The sequence below is a fragment of the Pongo abelii genome, chromosome 10, assembly GCF_028885655.2.
Source record: "Pongo abelii isolate AG06213 chromosome 10, NHGRI_mPonAbe1-v2.0_pri, whole genome shotgun sequence".
Lineage (NCBI taxonomy): Eukaryota > Metazoa > Chordata > Mammalia > Primates > Hominidae > Pongo > Pongo abelii.
The window spans coordinates 123,372,501-123,389,625 of record NC_071995.2 but is presented as its reverse complement, the minus strand read 5'-3'; the positions used below and the strand labels follow the sequence as shown (position 1 = coordinate 123,389,625).

The 17,125-nt window shown below is 57.3% G+C and overlaps 1 protein-coding gene and 1 long non-coding RNA gene across 51 annotated transcripts in view; one reads left to right on the top strand and one right to left on the bottom strand.

The window, feature by feature from the left end:
• The window catches only part of LOC129049260 (uncharacterized), a 33,944-nt gene extending 25,308 nt beyond the window's left edge, over positions 1-8,636 (bottom strand). The window contains exon 1 of the long non-coding RNA XR_008512198.2: positions 8,160-8,636. This is a non-coding gene — a long non-coding RNA (uncharacterized LOC129049260). The remainder of the gene's footprint in view (positions 1-8,159) is intronic.
• NCOR2 (nuclear receptor corepressor 2) overlaps positions 1-17,125 on the top strand; it is a 247,317-nt gene that overhangs the window by 46,290 nt on the left and 183,902 nt on the right. The window lies entirely within an intron of this gene.

Below are 17,125 nucleotides of genomic sequence, written 5' to 3'. Positions count from 1 at the left end.
CACCCGGCCTATTTATTTTTAATTGAGGTGAAATTCACGTCACATATAATTTACCATTTTAACATGAACAGTTCATGAGTTTTTAGTACAATCACAATGTTGTGCACCCACCCCCTCTATCCAAAAAATGTCCTCATCATCCCAAAAGGAAGCCCGTACCGGTGGGGTCACTCCACGTTGCCACCTCCCGCAGCCCCTTGCAGCCACCAGTCTGCCTTCTGCCTCTGTGGACCTACTTATTTTGGGTATTTCTTCTGGACAGAATCATACACTGTGGGTTTTGGCTTCTTTCACTCTGCACAATGTGTTTGAGGTTGATCCGTGTTGAATGGTGTGAGTCCTTCATTCCTTTATATGGCGGAATTCCATTGTGTGGCATACATCAATAGAACCATTTGATATCTAGGTGGCTTTTCAGATGAGGAAACTGAGGCTGCCCAGGTCACGGAGCCCTGGGGCCCGGGATTGAGGAGGTGCAGATAGCCAGACGTGTCTGGCTCATGGTGCTGTCTCTTTCTCCTGCCTCCACCCTGCTCCACTCGTATCTGTGCCTGGCCAGGAAGCAGCAGTGTGTGGGGAGGAAGTGAGTGGGGGTCTCTTCCAGCTGGAGCCGGATGCTGAACCGTAGCTGCGGCTGTGGGTCTGGATCTGGTCCTCAGAGTTCTGGCCCCCACCTCCCCCCTGGACCCCACACATGTAGTTTCTGTTGACCTGGGTCCCGAGAGAGGCAGCAGGCAGGAGCTCCCCCATTCGCCAGCCGAGCCTTCTGATGCCTCGAGAGGCTGGGGGCGATGCCTCGAGAGGCTGGGGGCCTTGCCTGGGGCCACTCAGCTTAAGGTCCCCCTGCCCCTTTCCAGACCCCCTTTGGCCCACCATCCCGGCCCCTGTGGCCTGCGGCGAATCATATTCTGGGGGGTCTTCACCAATCTTTCCCACCGTCAAAGCTCTGCTCAGCAGACGGGCTCCAGGAAGTGGCCTGTCGGCAAATTTTGGCCAGGGGACGCTTTTTCAAAGTATGGAGAGGTGGTCGCCGTCGGAGGCTTGTGTGATAGAGAGTTCTTTTGCTGAGCAGATAACCAGAAGCTGGCTTATTCTGAATATGATCTTGGTTTTGGCCACAGGCTGTGTCTGGGGGCTGCTGCCTGTGGCTGTTTCTGGTGTGTGATGATTTGTGGTCTCATTAAGTCACTCAACAAACGATTTGCTGCTCAGTATCTGGCGGGGAAGACACAGGAAGCAGAACGAGTGGCCGTGAAGAGACATGCCCGGTGTCAAACCTGCCCATAGCACACAGTCGCTCTGAGGGGGTGGGAGGAGTTACCGCGGATTCCAGGGCCAGCCTTTGGCGAAGGTCTGGATGCAGGTCTGTGTCCAAAACAAATAAGAACGAACAGAAGGAGGTGGTGAGGCCTGACTTGGCCTCTCTCAGGCACCGCCTCCTGGTGGTGTTTGCATGGGGCCAGTTTGGCCTGGGTGTCATGGTCCCGCCTGGTCTCGGCGACGGTCTGGGCGGGAAGACGGTGCTGGATCTTTGGGCTAAAAATATGCCCATGCCTTCCTGTGCCTCAGTTTCCCTACCTATAAAAGAAGGCTTAAGAGTAGCAGAATCCCACCTTTGGCTTTGGGGCAGGTCTACAGAAAACCCCCCAGGGGTGTTTCCTGGGGAAGGCTAGAGGGCCAGCTGTTCACAGGAGACATCTGGCTTCCGGGGGCCTCCGCAGCCACTACGCTCATCCCCTAGTGGCCAGTCTGAGCCCCCTGCCAGTCCAGTGGCCACTGGCCCCTGTCACAGGCAAATCTGGTCTTAGTCCTAAAACCCTTTGGTGACTCCTTGTGGCTGAATTATCACGTGGATGGCGGAGACAAGCCAGGCTTGCCCAGTTCAAGTCCCAGCTCAGCCACTAGCTGTTGACCTTGGGCAAGTCACCTACCCTCTCTGGGCCAGCCTCCTGCTCTGTCTGTGTATGGCGGCTCAGGGGCATACCTGCCTTTGCCGCGGTGGTGTGAGGCCAGCTGGTGAACCAGGGGACCTGCTTAGCACAGTGCTGGGCACACAGTCCGAGCTGCTGGGCTCTGTGTGTGTGGCCACTGTTATTGTTATTAATATTATTACTCTCAAGATGCTCCTGAGAGTAAAAAGGATGACAATGTTATTGTTGGAGTTGAAGGCCAGGCCCAGAGTCCATCTGACCACTTCCCCTCCACTCCTATTAGCTCCCTGACCTCATCGTCAAACTCTCCCCGCCTCGCCCCTGCGCCCTGGCCACACCAGCCTTCTCTCTGCTTTGACAACACACTGCGCGTGGTCCAGCCTCCAGACCTTCACATCTGCCATGCTCCTGCCAGGGGTGTCTTCCTCGCATCTGCACCCCCAGACCCTTGTCATCATGTGGGCTGCTGTCCAGGGAGACATTCTTAGGCCCAACTCTTGGCTGCTAGGGGCAGGGTAGTGAATCTGGAGACCCTGGTGGAGCCTCCTCTGCCTCCTGGGAGCTCCAGCAGCTTCCTCTGGCGCCTCATCTCTGCTTTCCAGAGCACTTGGAGAAGCAGAGCTCAGCCTGCCCCTTCTACGGATGGAAAGTTGACACCCAGAGAAGCTCAGACTTGTCTCTGAGTCACACAGCTAATTGCAGCCAAGGTTCAGACTCCTGGCTGACTACCAAGCCATCATTGTTGGCCTGTGTGTGTGTGTGTGTGTGTGTGTGTGTGTATTATTTGGCCATGTCTTCTTTTCTAGGCCTGTCACCGAGATGACCCCAGATCAGAATGCCAGTGTGAGGGGGTCATGCTTTCTTTTCCTAGGATTAAAAGAAGGACAGAAATATTTGCAAGGGAGAGCCTGCTCCTCTGGCCATCTGGCCCTCAGGATGGAGGACCGGGGAGGGATGGGCCGAGGCCTGGGTTCGGAGCCAGGCCCGAGCCGGGGCGCCGGAGCTACGCTCAGGGTGGAGGTGCAGGTGCGGCTCGAGGCTGGACAGTCCGGGCTGGGAGGAAGCGGGTTAAAGGGGGAGAAGCGGGGCTGGAGCTCGCTTTCGCCTGCCAGCGAGCGAAGAGTGAAGAGGTTTTTCTAGCCGAGCTATAAAAAGGCCTCACAGTGTTTCAGCTCCCGAGTGTCGGCTGGAAGCCCGCCAGGGTTACCATGGCGATGAGGAATTATTACTTACTGCCAAGGCTGGGAGAAAAAGCTCGTACTTTTGGCTTCCAAACAAGAGGAGTGGACTTATGTAATTCCCTGTGTTTATAGGCCCGGAGTGGCAGAGGCGAGAACGGATCGCTGGAGGCCCGACGTCTCGTTCGCGGCCCAGCCGTGGGGTCAGGCGGCCCCGCACTTGTCGCCGGTGGGCCTTGGCCTGCCCGGGTGTGGGGGGCATCGGGCTGGGAGCCTGGGGGGCCTCGCCTGGCCCTGCAGGGCCTCCCGGGCCGGGATGGGAGCCGTAGTCTCGCGGGAAGGTGAGGCCGCCCTCTGGGGCCGCCCCTCTGCGGGTGTCATCCTGGGGGAAGGATGGGACTGATGTTGGCTGTGGTGTGCCTCCTGGAAGCCGGCAGCACAGCCTGTGTGTGTGGACTCTGCTGGCCCGCTGGCTGGCACTTTTTCTTTTTCTTCTTCTTTTTTTTTCTTGTGGGAGAGTTACTTCAAGTTGTGTTTGGAGCTGACGTGAGCGAGGTTGGTCATGTGCTCGGGTAAGAGAAGTCGCCGGGCTTGGGGTGAGCAGGGAGGTGCAGTGTGGCTGGGTCACCCCGGCTGGGGGAGGTGGGCGCAGACTGGGGTGGGGGGCTGTGGCCTGCAGGCTCTGTGCAGGGGCGCTGGTTGGGGGCCGAGGAATTCATCTGGAAAGAGCCCCAGTTCTGTCGCTGGAGGTGGTGGCCAGGGCTGGGGGCCGAGTGGCCGCAGGTCAGCCAGTGGGGGCAGCCGGACCCTCCCCTGGCAGCGCAGTGTTGTCTGCCCTGAGCTCAGCGGGATGGTGAGCAGGGTTGTCTTATCGGACAAAGTTGCTGCGGTCACGGAAAAGAGCACTCGGAGGCGCTGGCCGGGCAGGCCGGGGTGAGGCTTCTTGGCCGGCCCGCGTGGGAGGGGACCCGGGTGGGCACTGTGCTCCTCTCCTCGGTGCACATCCGGCGTGCCTGGGGGGGAGCATGGCGAGCCTTGGGGGCTCAGGGGGCTTCTGTTCCTGGAGTTGACTTCAGGAGGGCATGTGATCGTGGGTGCTCCCGAGGCTCTGCCCTGGGGCTCCGGGGTGGGCTTAGGCAGGGGAGAGCCAGGTGCAGGCAGCGCTGCAGCCCGGCCCCGGCGCCCGGCTCCCCACCGAGGTGGCGCTTGGCTCGGTGCCAATGTCTGGTTTGAAATCAGCGCCACCGGCCCAGGCTTGCCCAGGGACTTGGCAGCGAGGAGCCGGGATAAACACTGGAAAGTTGGAAGGGCTTCCCGAGCTCACAAGGAGCCTTTAGTTGCAAGCCGAGGGGATGAGGGAGTGATTTGTCCTGAGGTCTGGGTGCACCGCGGCCATAGGGAGGTGGCGGGAATGGCTCCTGGGGACCTCCGAGCCCAGGCTGGGGAGGGGAGGGGGCTGGGCTTCCAGGCAGTGTTGCTCCTTTGCCACAGACCTGGGTTTGAGTCCTGGTTCTGTCCTCTCTATGCTGTGTGACCTTGGACATGTTGCCTCCCCTTTGCAGACCTCAGTTTCCTCGTCTGTAAAATGGGGTACAGTGGGATCTACACAAGCATGGGACTGACGGGAGAAGGAGCTGCAGTTTTAGGGGGAACGCGGGGCAGACTGCCTGGGTTCCTGTGCTGGTTGGACACTTCCTGGCTGTGTGACCTTGGGCAAGTCACTTACTGTCTCTGAGCCTCAGTTTTCCCATCTGGCAAATGGACGTTGCATCTTTCCCCACCTCATAGGCTGTATGGCTTAAGGGAGTGAATGAAACCTGTCTTCTGGCTCATAATAGGCTCACAGTTGATAATTCACTGGCACTTTGTTTTCTCGATGCTGACAATACCCGCACCTGGTCTGAGGGTGGGGGGCCCCTGGGATTTTGGCATCTCAGGGCAATGGTGTTTATGAAGTTGTAGTGGCCGGACTGAGGTTCCAGTCCCGGCTCGACCCCTCAAGGATGGTGTGACCTTGGGCAAGTCCTGGAATCCCACAGAGCCTCAGTTTCCTTGTTCTTTACCACAGTGGTAGCACTGCAGCCTGCCGGTGTGTCTTGGGAGAGCCCGAGGGAAGCCTAAAGGGGTCCGCACAGTGCTGGCCTCCGTAATTGTAACCACAAGGTTGGATTTAAGTTCGAGTTCCGTCCATTTTTCTTTTCTTCTTCTCTGCAGAGAGCTCTCATGTTTTGTAGAAACCTGGGCCCAGATAATGGGAGGTAGGCCGAGTGGGTGCTTCCCAGGCTCTGCCTTTGTTTGGGGTCCCCAGGTCTCCCCCCACGCCTGCCTGTTCTTTCCCGTCTCCCATTCAGCCTGAGCCCCTCTGTGCCAGCCCTGGGCCAGGCACCCCCCCCCCCCCCCACAGTGCCTGGTGTGGCCTGGGGACTGGGGCGGGAGGGCCAGTTCTCCTGCGGAAGGTGGCAGCCGTCCTGTGTTTGTAAGTGACACCGGATGCTGGGCCAGTGACTGGCTCAGGGCCTCCGCTCTTGGGCCAGCAGGAGCCAGTAGGGAGTTCCCCCGGCGTCCAGGCCCCCCGTGCCAGCTGCCTGCTGTCTCATTGTCAGGGGGCCTCTCCTGGGACCTCGAGAATGGCCTCCGAAGGCGGGGGGGTGCTCATCCATGTCCCCTTGTCACCCCCAAGGCCTTGGTGTCCACTTGGGTTGGCCACAGAGCTGTGTCGTGGCTGCCCCTGACCTTTGCCAAAGTCCTCAGGGATTCGATTTTCCTACCCGGTGGAGAAGAGTCCTGGGTGAGGTTCAGAACAGAAGTCAGCATGGGGACCTTTGTGACGAGGCAGCTCAGCATGAACCGGTTGTGATCACTGGAGTCTGCACATGTGATAAGAATACATAGAACTAAATACACGCACACTCACACTCACATGCACACACATACATGCACACTCACATGCACACACCCACACGTATACTCACACGCACACTCGCGAACATACACACCATACAGTCACACGAACATGCACACGTGTACTCACACACACTCGTGAACATGCACATGCATACAATGCACACTCACACTCATATGCACACTCGCACTCATGCACACTTGCACTCATATGCACACTCACACTCGTGCACACACACCCATACTCACATGCAGACACCCACACAGATACACGTGCACATGCACACACACACTCATACAAGTGAGTGCATTGGAAACTGCTGCAATCTGCATACGGCTGGCTATATCCATGCTGCCTTCCTAGTTATGACATGAATGATGAATTGTCGTTGTCTCAGGATGTTATTCTTGGGGGAGGCTGGGTGAAGGGCACACAGGATCCTGGGATCTTGAGTTTTTTTTTTTTTTTTTTCCTTTTTTGAAACCGAGTCTCACTCCATCACCCAGGCTGGAGTGCAGTGCAGTGGCACGATCTCAGCTCACTGCAACCACTGCCTCCTGAGTTCAAGCGATTCTCCTGTCACAGCCTCCCAAGTTGCTGGGACTACAGGCACATGCCACCAAGCCCAGCTGATGTTTGTATTTGTAGTAGAGGACTCCCCCACGAAGCTGGCCTGTAACTGAGCTTGGTGCCTTGGACATCCCAGGGGGTCCAGGCAGGGTTTGCTTTGTGCCTCAGGATCACAGAGGGCTCCAGGGCATCCCAGGCTGGGGGACAAGTGGTGCCTGCAGGGCCTGTGGGGGCCCCACCACTGAGCTGCTGTAAGGGCGTTCCTGTCATCACAGTGGCTTGGTGGAGGCTTGTGTCCCATGGGCATGGGTTGTAGCTTAGGGTCTGGAGGGACAGGGGTGGGATACAGTTTGGGGGCATCCAGCGTCATGAGCCTCTTCTTTGCTGTTCTTTGGCCCTGCCTCAGGACCTTTGCACTGGCTATAACCTCTTTTTTTTTTTTTTTTTTTTTTTTTTTGAGACAAAGTCTCACTCCCCCAGGCTGGAGTGCAGAGCTGTGGCCACCTTTCTTTGAGGTTCAAGCGATTTTCCTGCCTCCTGAGTAGATGGGACTACAGGTGCACGCCACCATGCCTAATTTTTGTATTTTGAGTAGAGACAGGGTTTTGCCATGTTGGCCAGGCTGGTCTTGAACTCCTGACCTCAAGTGATCCACCCGCCTTGGCCTCCCAAAGTGCTGGGATTATAGGCCTGAGCCACCACACCCAGCCTGGCTGTAACCTCTTCTGGGAACACACTTTCCTGAGACCTTCAGCCTCCCTGATATAGGCCTCTGCTAATGGCGCCTCCTGAGAGAGGCCTGATGTCGGGTTGTGACTCCCTGTGACACCTTCACTGCTCCTTGTAACACCATCGCCACCAGGGTCTGCTGTATGCCCATCATCCCTGTCCCCACCTTGTTTTAGTCTATTTGGACTGGGTGGCTCACAAACAATAGAACTTTATTGCTCACAGTTCTGGAGGCTGGATGTCCAAGACCAAGATGCTGGCAGATTTGGTGTCACATGGGAGGAGGGCCCGTTTCCTGGTTCATAGATGGTGGCTTCTCCCAGGAAGAGAGGCAGGGCGGCTTTCCGGGGGCACCAATCCCACTCATGACAGCTCATCACCTCCCAGAAGCCCCACGCTCTGACATCATCCCGTGGTGATTAGGTCTCAACATGCAGATTTTGGGGGGACATAAACATTCACATTCCAGCACCCCTCCATCCAGTATTTTGTTCATCTTGGTCACTGCTGTGTCCCCAGCACTGGGTATGTAGCAGGCACTTAGGAGACAGTTGTGCCTGACTCAGTGTCCTCCACGGGGCCTCAGCCTGTCCCCTCCCCATAAATGGGGCCTCTCTGGGGAAGGAGGCCCTGCATTTTGGGGATGATTTGGAAAACCGGGAAAAGTTCTCACGCTTTTTCTCTGACTGCCCCTGGGGTACCCACCAAGTATCCCAAGAGAGCTACCCCTCCTAGATACAGTCATGAGAAGGAACCTAGGGATGCTGTAGGTACGGGGAGTAGGGGAGGGGTGGCGACAGCCTCAGCCTTGTGTGTTGAGGACCAAGGCGAGGTGAGCATTCCACATACCTTAGTTCATTGTGTCCTTCCCATAGCCTTGTAAAGTCACCCTCACAGAGTCACCCTCTCCTGATAAGGCACAGAGAGGGTAGGCAGCTTGCTCAAAGACACACAGCTGCAGGCCTGCAGTATTACCAAGTGAATGGCATTTCCAAGGCAGTTGCTTCTTTGCTCAAGGTCATGCTTAGCATGTTAAGGGGATCATCCTGTTTCATCCCCAAAAGTCCCTCTTACTATCCCTGTCTTCCGAGGCGGGTCCTGTTTTCTGGGGATCTGGCTCAGAACTGGGAGGGGCCCGATTCCCAGGCTGAGAGAGTGCCTCATTTAGCCAGAGCAGAGGCCCAGAGATGCCCACACTTCTGAAGGTTGGGGGTCGGTTTCCCGTGGCTTAGAAGTTAGAGGGCAGGAGGGGCACCCCAGAGTGGAGGAACCGCCCCCTTCCTCCGGAGTCGTTCATTTGCATGACAATGAGCCCTTTGTTCCCGAGGCCAGCCTCCTTCCCAGGCTAATAACATAATTCCTGGCTTGTGATGTCATAATGGGCCCTTTCTGTGGCTGGGGTCAGAGGCTGGGTGGGCAGCTGTGAGGGCCGGGCCAGGCCTGCTAATAACCAGGGAGGTGGTGATTGCCAAGGGCCTGTGTGCCAAGCTGTCTCCTTCCAGGGTCTCGCTGAGTCCTCCCGAGAGAGCAGCGGGAGGTGGGATTTGCTCCCCTGTTGACACTGGAGCAAGCTGAGGCTCCAGGAAGCCCTCCCTGGCCCCACCGTTTGTCTGGTCCCCCTCGATGAGCTGCTTCAAGCTTCTTAGCCTGTGGAGTGGGGGTGACTCACTGCCAGTTTGGCCCTCAGCCGAGAGGCGTGGGCGTGAGAGTCCCTTGTTTCCTGTAAACGGGAGCGAGGCCAATGCCCAGCGGCTACTGTGTTGGGGCCACTCGGAAAGCCAGGTTCAAACCTTGGCCCCACTTGGTCCCCTGGGCATCAGCTGAACTCCCTGTGCCTCCGTTTCCCCCTCTGCTTCATGGGATTCCGCTGAGGCTTGGGCTCAGAGCTAGGCAGGGAGTGAGCTTTCAGGAAATGGGCAATGTCAGAAAAGGCGGGGGCTGGTGGAGTGGGGTGAGCGGTGATCCCCCCAAGAGGTAGGTCCATGTCCTAGTAACCCAGCCCCTGTCAAAGAGAGACCGTATTTGATAAAAGGGTCTTTGCAGATGTGTTTTGAGATGAGCTCATCCTGGGTTACCCAGGTGGGCCCTGAATCCAAAGACCAGTGTCCTTAGAAGAGACAGAAGAGGAGAGAGCAAGACTACATGAACTACAGGAAGACGAAGGCAGAGATTGGAGGGCTGAAGCCACAAGCCAAGGAATGCCTGAGCCACCAGCATCTGGAAGAGGCAGGAAGGAGCCTCCCTTTGAGCTTCTGGAGGGAGTAGGGTCCCGCTGACGCCTTGATTTTGGACTTCCGGCCTCCAGAACTGTTAAGAGAATAAATTGCTGTCGTTGGCCGGGCGAGGTAGCTCACGCCTGTAGTCCCAGCACTTTGGGAGGCCAAGGTGGGTGCATCACTTGAGCCCAGGATTTCAAGATCAGCCTGGGCAACATGGCGAGACCCTGTCTCTACAAAAAGCACAAAAATTAGCCGGACGTGGTGGCGGCATGCCTGTGGTCCCACACTGAGGCGGGAGGTTCAATTGAGCCCAGGAGGTCAAGGCTGCAGTAAGCCATGATTGTGCCACTGCACTCCAGCCTGGACCACACGGTGAGACCCTGTCAAAAAATAATAAAAAAATTAAAATAAATCACTGTTGTTTTAAGTCTCCTGGTTTGTGGTCATTTTTATGGTAGCCCTGGGAAGTGAACACAGCTGGCGACGCCAGTCTCTGGAGGTGGGGGAACTGGCCCTGGCGGGGGTTGGTACTGTTCCCCACTCCAAGCCTGAGGGTGCAGGACAAGTTTGGGTGGCCGAGAACCCCTTTGTGCCTGGGAATGCATGAAGCCCCATTCGGGGAGTCTGGACTTTCCAGGAAGGACGCCTTGCTTGAACCTGCCTTTCTTGCTGAGAACCAAATCCACAAGGCCCTAGACCCCACCTGCCGCCTGCTGTTCGCTGTCCCCTCAGACAGTCCTGCTAAGGGGACAGGACCCAGAGGCAGGAGGCTCTCGGATTCTACCCCAGCTTTGCCCCGGGCCCCGGACGCCCTTTCCCCATGCGTCTGGTGACTCCCTCAGAACCCAGGTTGCACTCATCCCCCAGCAAGCCCCAGGTTTGCCAGGTGCCCTTGACAAATGGAGAAACTAGGCCCAGAGAGGGCAGGCTGCTTGGCGGAGGCCACACAGCTCCTTAGTGGCAGTGACGGCCTTACAGTCTCGCCACGGGGGCTGGCATTGGGGCTTCCAGGAGTGGAGATCAGAGTTCTCGGCCACATGGAGACCTGGAGTGGAGCCGGCCGGCTGTGTGGACCTGAGATCAGTTACCTGATATTTGGGACACTCGGCTGCCTTTGATGGACCTGGCCCGGTGTAGGTGGCACCCCGAAATCTGGGCTTTAGGCACACCCTGTCTGTGCTCTCGGCCTCAGTCTCTCTGTTTGCAAACTGGTCTTTGAGCTTCAGCTCCACGTCTGCGATTTTGCTCTTACCATGTTCATGCATTCAGCAAGCATTTATTGAGTGCCCGCCATGTGCAGTGTGCTGGGACTCTGGGGGACACAAAGGTGTGACTCTTGCTTCATGGATCTTGTGTTTGGGGCTGCGGAGGGAGAGGAAGTGAAGCAGCACAGGTTGGAGTCCAGATTCCGGGTTCTGATGAGGAGGTCACGGAGCTGGGGCCGTGAGGGAGGTGAGGATGTGGCCTTTCGTCTCCTCCTGGGCCCAGGGTGGATGGTGTGCAGCAGGCTCTCAAGTGGACATGGAGATGCCCACAGCCTGTCTGCGGAGGCCCATGGGCACCTCTGGCTGGCAGGACCTGGCCTGGTCTTGTGAGCAGGGACATGGGATGGGAGGGCTGCAAGTCCTGGCTCCCGCCTGGTGGGAGAGACGACAGTCTCCTCCAGCCTGAGCAGCAGGCATGGGTACACTGGTGACAGGGTCCCAGGACACAGTGGGTGAGCTGGATGCAGGAGGTGGCTCGCCTGGGTTTGCATCCAGGCTGTGCCTTTGCTGGCTGTGTGACCTTGGGCAAGTTGCTCGGCCTCTCTGTGCCAGAGTCTCTCCAGCTGTAGAATGGGGATGATAACAGAATCCCTCACGGGGGCGCTGTGATGGAAGGAGTTGGTGCCACCAAGTGTTGTGTTGGGGACTGGCTGTGCCAGTGGCTGTGAGGTGTTCCCTCCTGTGGCTGCTGCTCAGGGCAGCAGCCTGGAAGATGGAAGTGGCATTTGCTCATCTTCCTGCTGCCCTGCTCCTCCCTGTGCAAATAGCCTCAGTCTTCCACCTGGGAAACGGGAGCTGTAACAAGCACATGGCCCCATGGAGGTCGGGATGAGAAGCGGAGCTGGGGTGCATCAGTGCCTGTGGGGTGGGGGCTTGGGGTCGCCACCTGCTCCAGGTTGAGGCCTTGGCTGCCCCCGAGGCCTGGAGCAGCCACTTGTTTTACAACCCAGGAAACTGAAGGCCTGGCAGGGATGGCCCCAAGACATGCCCATGGGTACAGCCCGTGTGCTGGCTCCCGGCTGCAGACAATGCCTCTTTTTTCTGGCCTGGCGGGAGCAGCCCGGGCTTGCTCAACCTGGCCTAGGTTTATCAGCACATTTGGTTCTGCGGTGCGGCTAGCAGGCATTCCCTCCGAGAGAGATCGTGATGTTCCTCCGGAAACCGAGGTCCGGAGGCTCAGGTTACTGCGGGGGGCGGCCGTCGGGGGGTGTGCCTGCCTCTGAGAAGTGACCCAGATCAGAGCTGGGCTGTGCTGGGCAGTGTTCATCTGCAAAGCTGCCGCCTGCTCTTTCACCCATGAGAGCCACTGACAGCTCAGGAAGGGACTGGGAGCCGCCCACTCTCCCTTCAGGGTGACACAGGACAGGCCTCTCCCGGGCTCCTGCCTGGCCCCTTCCCCCTACACTGAGTCTGGCCTGGGTCTCCCATTCCATTTCTCTGGCCTCCTGTTGGCTGGCTTTGGACCTGTCCTCACCTACATGGATGAGGGACCTAGCGGGTAGAAGAGATCTGATTCCAGGGAGGTCCTATCTGAGAGTTTGTGTTTTAGGAGGGTTGCTATGTTAGGTCTCTTGGTTGCAATGGACAGACTCCCTCTGCCTCCTGCATTTAGCACAAATAGTTCAAGTAACTAAAAAACCTCAGGGAAGCTTCAGGCACAGTTGGATCCAGGTGCTCCCCACTTTCAGTCCCTGATAGCCTGAGACTAATAATTGCAGTTCAGTAGCCCCAGTGGAAGGACAGCTTCTTGTTCCCAGTATTCCAGCAAATATCATGGGAATGAGTTTTGTTGCCTCAGCTTGAGAGTTCAGAGTTAAGCCCCACCCCCCCTTCACCAAAGCCAGTGCCACTTTGGCTGGAGGGCCGGGTCAGCCTCCCTGAGACCCCAGGACTGAGGGTGCAGGGGGGGTGGTTGCCCAGGGAAATTGGGGTGTGGCATGCACGGAGTGGGGCCGGGTGGGCAGAGACACTGTGTCTTGCTCCCTGTGTTGGAGATGGGGCCAGCTTGGGGTCCCTGCCTGGCCTGCCTTTCATGGCCAGTGTGTGTCCTATTGGGGTGGAGGGGGTGGCGCCGATGAGTCACTGGGTAAGTTTCATTCCCATTATATTTAATAGTTGAGGGCCTCTTGGGTCCCCCCTCCAAGCCGTTGCTGGCGCTCTGCCTCCTGTCCCCCCATCACCCCGCTTCAGCTCCCCAGCCTTCCCTCACCTCTCTTGTGGCGTCCAGTGACCACGTCATAAGCCACAGGTCACGTCCTGGAAGCCCCTGGGCTGTATTTGGCTGTCAGACTGATTTATTGGGTTGGTTTTATAGTCAGTGTTTTTTTAGAAATATCGGGAGATGTCTCAAAATTGGGCTTCTTGGCTTTGCTGGAAAGATTTGGACGCCGTGGACCCCCTGTGTTCCAGCAGGGTCTGGAACATCAGGAATGTTTGGGGGCCACATTCCTGGGCTTCTGCTCAGTGTTGGCTGGGGCTGAGCTGTGGTCACCCCCTTCCTGTGGGCCCCTCCCCTCGGCGCGGTGCCTGCCTGGGCCCTTGTGTTCCGGCAGGGTCTTGGGTATCTACCTCTCTCCTCTTGCTTTTTGTCCTTGCCCTTCTTCGGGTGGATCATCCGATCCCAGGTAGACGCTTAGCTTCAGCCGTCGCCACTCCTGGGCGCTGAAGCATTTGTTTACTGTCTGAGCTCCTGGCTGCAGGGGCCATAGGACCTTTTGGGTTCTTGATCACTGTCCCGTCATCAGACATTTATTGATCAATGCCCCTGGGGTAATTGAATGGCCCAGATGCGTCCACTTCTGAGCATTGGACAGAGCTGATATACAGTGGATTCTTCCTGTTTGGCCTGGGAGCCCAGGCGGCAGTGGGGTCCTCCCAGCCAGGCCCTTTGTGGTCCAGCCTGGCCACTTGCTGGGGGTTGGGAGGGGTTGGGGAGGCAGGAGGGGACCCTTGTTGAGTGGGTGGGCTCTGTCGCCCTGGACGCTGCTGCTGGCACAGCCATTCTTAGCAGCAGAAACATTTGTCCTCATTCACATGTGGTGGATGCCTCCAGGGATCTGCCCTGAAATACTAGGGGCAACCCCATAAATTCCTCAGAAAGCCATCCTTGAGGGCCTGCGTGCATGGAGGAAAAGCGGGAGGAGGCGTTTCCGGCAGCTGCACAGCTGTGGATGTGTTTGCCAGATGTTGGAGGCAGGGATGTCGGTGGGAACCTTGGGGAGGCCGCCTTCACACTCGGGGTCTGGGCATGGACATGAGCGGGTGGGACAGAGACTGCAGACTGGTGGGCAGAGAGAGGAGCTCTGGCCCTGGCCTCGAGTTTTGGGGTCCAGGGGCCCCTCTGAAGCAGTCAGCCCTTCCCTGGGCCCGGGCCCTTTAAATTCCCTGGGCCTGGGCCTTGAGGCCACCTGGGTTGGAGGCAGCTGGCGAGGGGAGAGCTCAGCTTATCAGGCACTTCCGAGGGATCAGAGGTGCAAGTCGCTGCCCAGCAGGCCCAGCCATGACCTGTGGCCGTCATGGGGTCCTGAGGTGAGGTGGGCCAGAGACAAGTCCTGGACGCATGCTGCACTCGGCTCTGAGGGCCTGCTGAGTGCTGGGGCCACTGGCAACACTGCCTTTTATGGGGGCAGCCTGAGTCTTTGGGGCTACCACGGAACAACACAAGCACAACGCTAGCAATCGGAGGCCTCCCTGGAGGAGGTGTTGTTTAATTTTAAATTGTGGTAGATACATATAATGTGAAATTTACCTTCAGTCATTGGTAAGTAGATAATTCAGTAGTGTTAAGAATAGCCATATTGTTTAGCAACCAATCTCCAGCACTTTTCATGTGGCAAAACTGAATCGCTATATCTGTTAAACAGTAACTCCCCCTTCCTCGCTTTCCCCAGCCCCTGGCCCCAACCATTTTCCTTTTTGTCTCTATGAATTCAGTGACTCTGGCCACCTCCTACAAGTGGAATCGCACAGTGTTTGTCCTTTTGTGGCTGGCTTCTGTCACTCAGCATAATGTCGGGAGCTGTGTTCCATGTAGTCTGGGGTTGTTGGTTCATTCTTGGCCACGAAGCAAAACGGACGAAGACCCAGGACCCCAACCCCGTCCGCATCCTTTAGAAACCCCAGGTCCCGCCGCCTCTCCAGGTGCTGACCAGGAGCCCAGCCCCAGCTCAGCCACCCAGCTCCCTGAGCCCCACTCTGGCATGGCCTCCCTCTCTCCTGCTGTCACAGCCCAGGGGCACGGGGTTAAGTGGTTTGCCCAGGTTACACAGCTGGTGCCAGCATCTCCCTCCCCACCGCCCAGACACCAGCCTCCTCTCTGCCTCCTTACTTCCCTCTGCAGAGAAGATTGTTGTTGGGAAGGCCAGATGGAGGAGATGGGTCTAATGGAAAACACGTCCCTCCTGGGGCGCCCGGAACTTAATGAGGAAGAGGCGGCAGAACCAGGCGTAATGTTTGTGAAATACCCAAGCGGGGAGGGCCACTCCCTGTGCAGGGCTTCTCGGGTGGAGCCCCAGGAACCTGGAGTGCAGGGAGGGTTTGTCCTGCTGTGGTTTATCTCCCTCTCTTCCTTTTAAAATTAAATGGAAACAAAAAAAAAAAAAAAAAGGAGGGGAAGAGGAAGTGATTTTGAGCAGACCTCACGGTGGCCGGGGAGCAGGGCCGAGCTGGCTGCTGTCCAGCGGACAGGAATGCTCCAATTAAATTGGAAACAGTAACAGGCCTCGGAGTCTCCGACCAACGCCACTTCCCTTCTGTTCACTGAGGGCGGGCGCCTGGGCTGGCAGGGCCGTGGGGAGGGCTGGGGTTTGGGCACCCGTATCCTGACTGTGTGGCCTTGGGCAAGTCAGTTCACCTTTCCGAGCCTCAGTTTTCTGATCTGTTCAGTGGGGCGAATTGTGTTTGGTGAGTGGAACTGGAGCGTCTGCTGCCTCTGGTGTCGGCATGAGATAAATGTGGCCTGGAGTGGAGGTGGGGCCTGCTGTGCCGGGGGTGAAGGGGTGCAGGAATGGGGAAGCTGGGGGGCTTGAAGCAGAACGTGGGGAATGATGGAGGCTTTCCCAGTGGCTGAGGAGCCTCTCTAGAGGAGTGGAGAGACGGGGCTGGTGCTGGGGGTGGGTTTTGCACCTGGCCTATTTTCCCCTGGAAGCAGGAGCAAGACATGGCACTGAGGAGACAGGAATAATGGGCTGGGGCATTTGGGCTCACTTGAGAATCACAGGCTCCTCCCAGACTCAGTTTCCCTATCTGCAAGGCGAGGATAGCCATAGTGACTGGCTTGGTTAACATCATCACCATCACCTCCCTCCTTCCCCTGAGTGGTCGGCGTGGCAGAGGGCAGTAACAGCCACGCTCTCCTTCTGGGGGCTCTTCTGTGGGCCAAGAGCTGCACCGAGATTCTCGTAGCTCTTTTTTCCAGTGAATCTTTCCAAGTGAAGCTCAGAGAGGTCAGGACCTCACCCAAGGTCACACAGCTGCGGAAGTGGCGGAGTTGGGATTTGGAATTGATCAGCATGTGGGAGCCCTTTGGAATAGCAGTGTGTCCACAGGAGGTGGCTTGGTTGAGAGGGCACTGGCTCGTTTCAGTGACCGAGGAGCCATGACTCAGCCTACAGCCTCCATAGCTCCTGCTCCTACAGGTGTGGCTAAAACTGCCGAGGAGGAGCCCTGCCTGGTGGGGGAGACAGCAGTAAACAGGTGGCTGTGGCACAGGGGGCCGAGTCCACAGGAGCAGCAGGGGGAGCAGGCCATGGCACCAGGGGGGCCCCCTTGGGGTTGGGGGAAGGTTCCAGGGAGGTGACAGTAGAGGCGGGAGCTGAAGGCTCAGGAGAAGACAGACTGAACCTGCCCCATTGAGTCCCACCAGCCAGGCAGGGCATGTAAACAAAGGTAGCTGAGTAGGAGGGGACATGGCCAATAGGGAAAGCCGAGCCCATCTGGTGTAGATAGTCTCTGCCCACCTCCAGCTGGCCATGGCTGGAACCTCAGTTTCCCCTGTCAAGCGATTTTGTGGTAAAATACATACAAAAGATACCATTTTAGCTATACTAAAGTGAACAATTAGTTGGCATTTAGGACATTCACGGGTTGTGCAACCACCACCTCTGTCTAATTCCAAAACAGTTTCATCCTCCCAGAAGGAAACCCCATACCCGTTAAACTGTCACTCCCCCCTCGTCCCTCCCCACAACCCCTGGCAGCCTCGGGCCTTTGTTCTGTCCTGGGAATCTGCCCCTCCTGTGCAGTTAGTGGAATCCTGCAGTACGTGGCCGTTTTGACTGGCTTCTTTGCCTTTGTGCCGTGTCTTCAGGGCTCGTCTGCGTTGTGGCGGAGT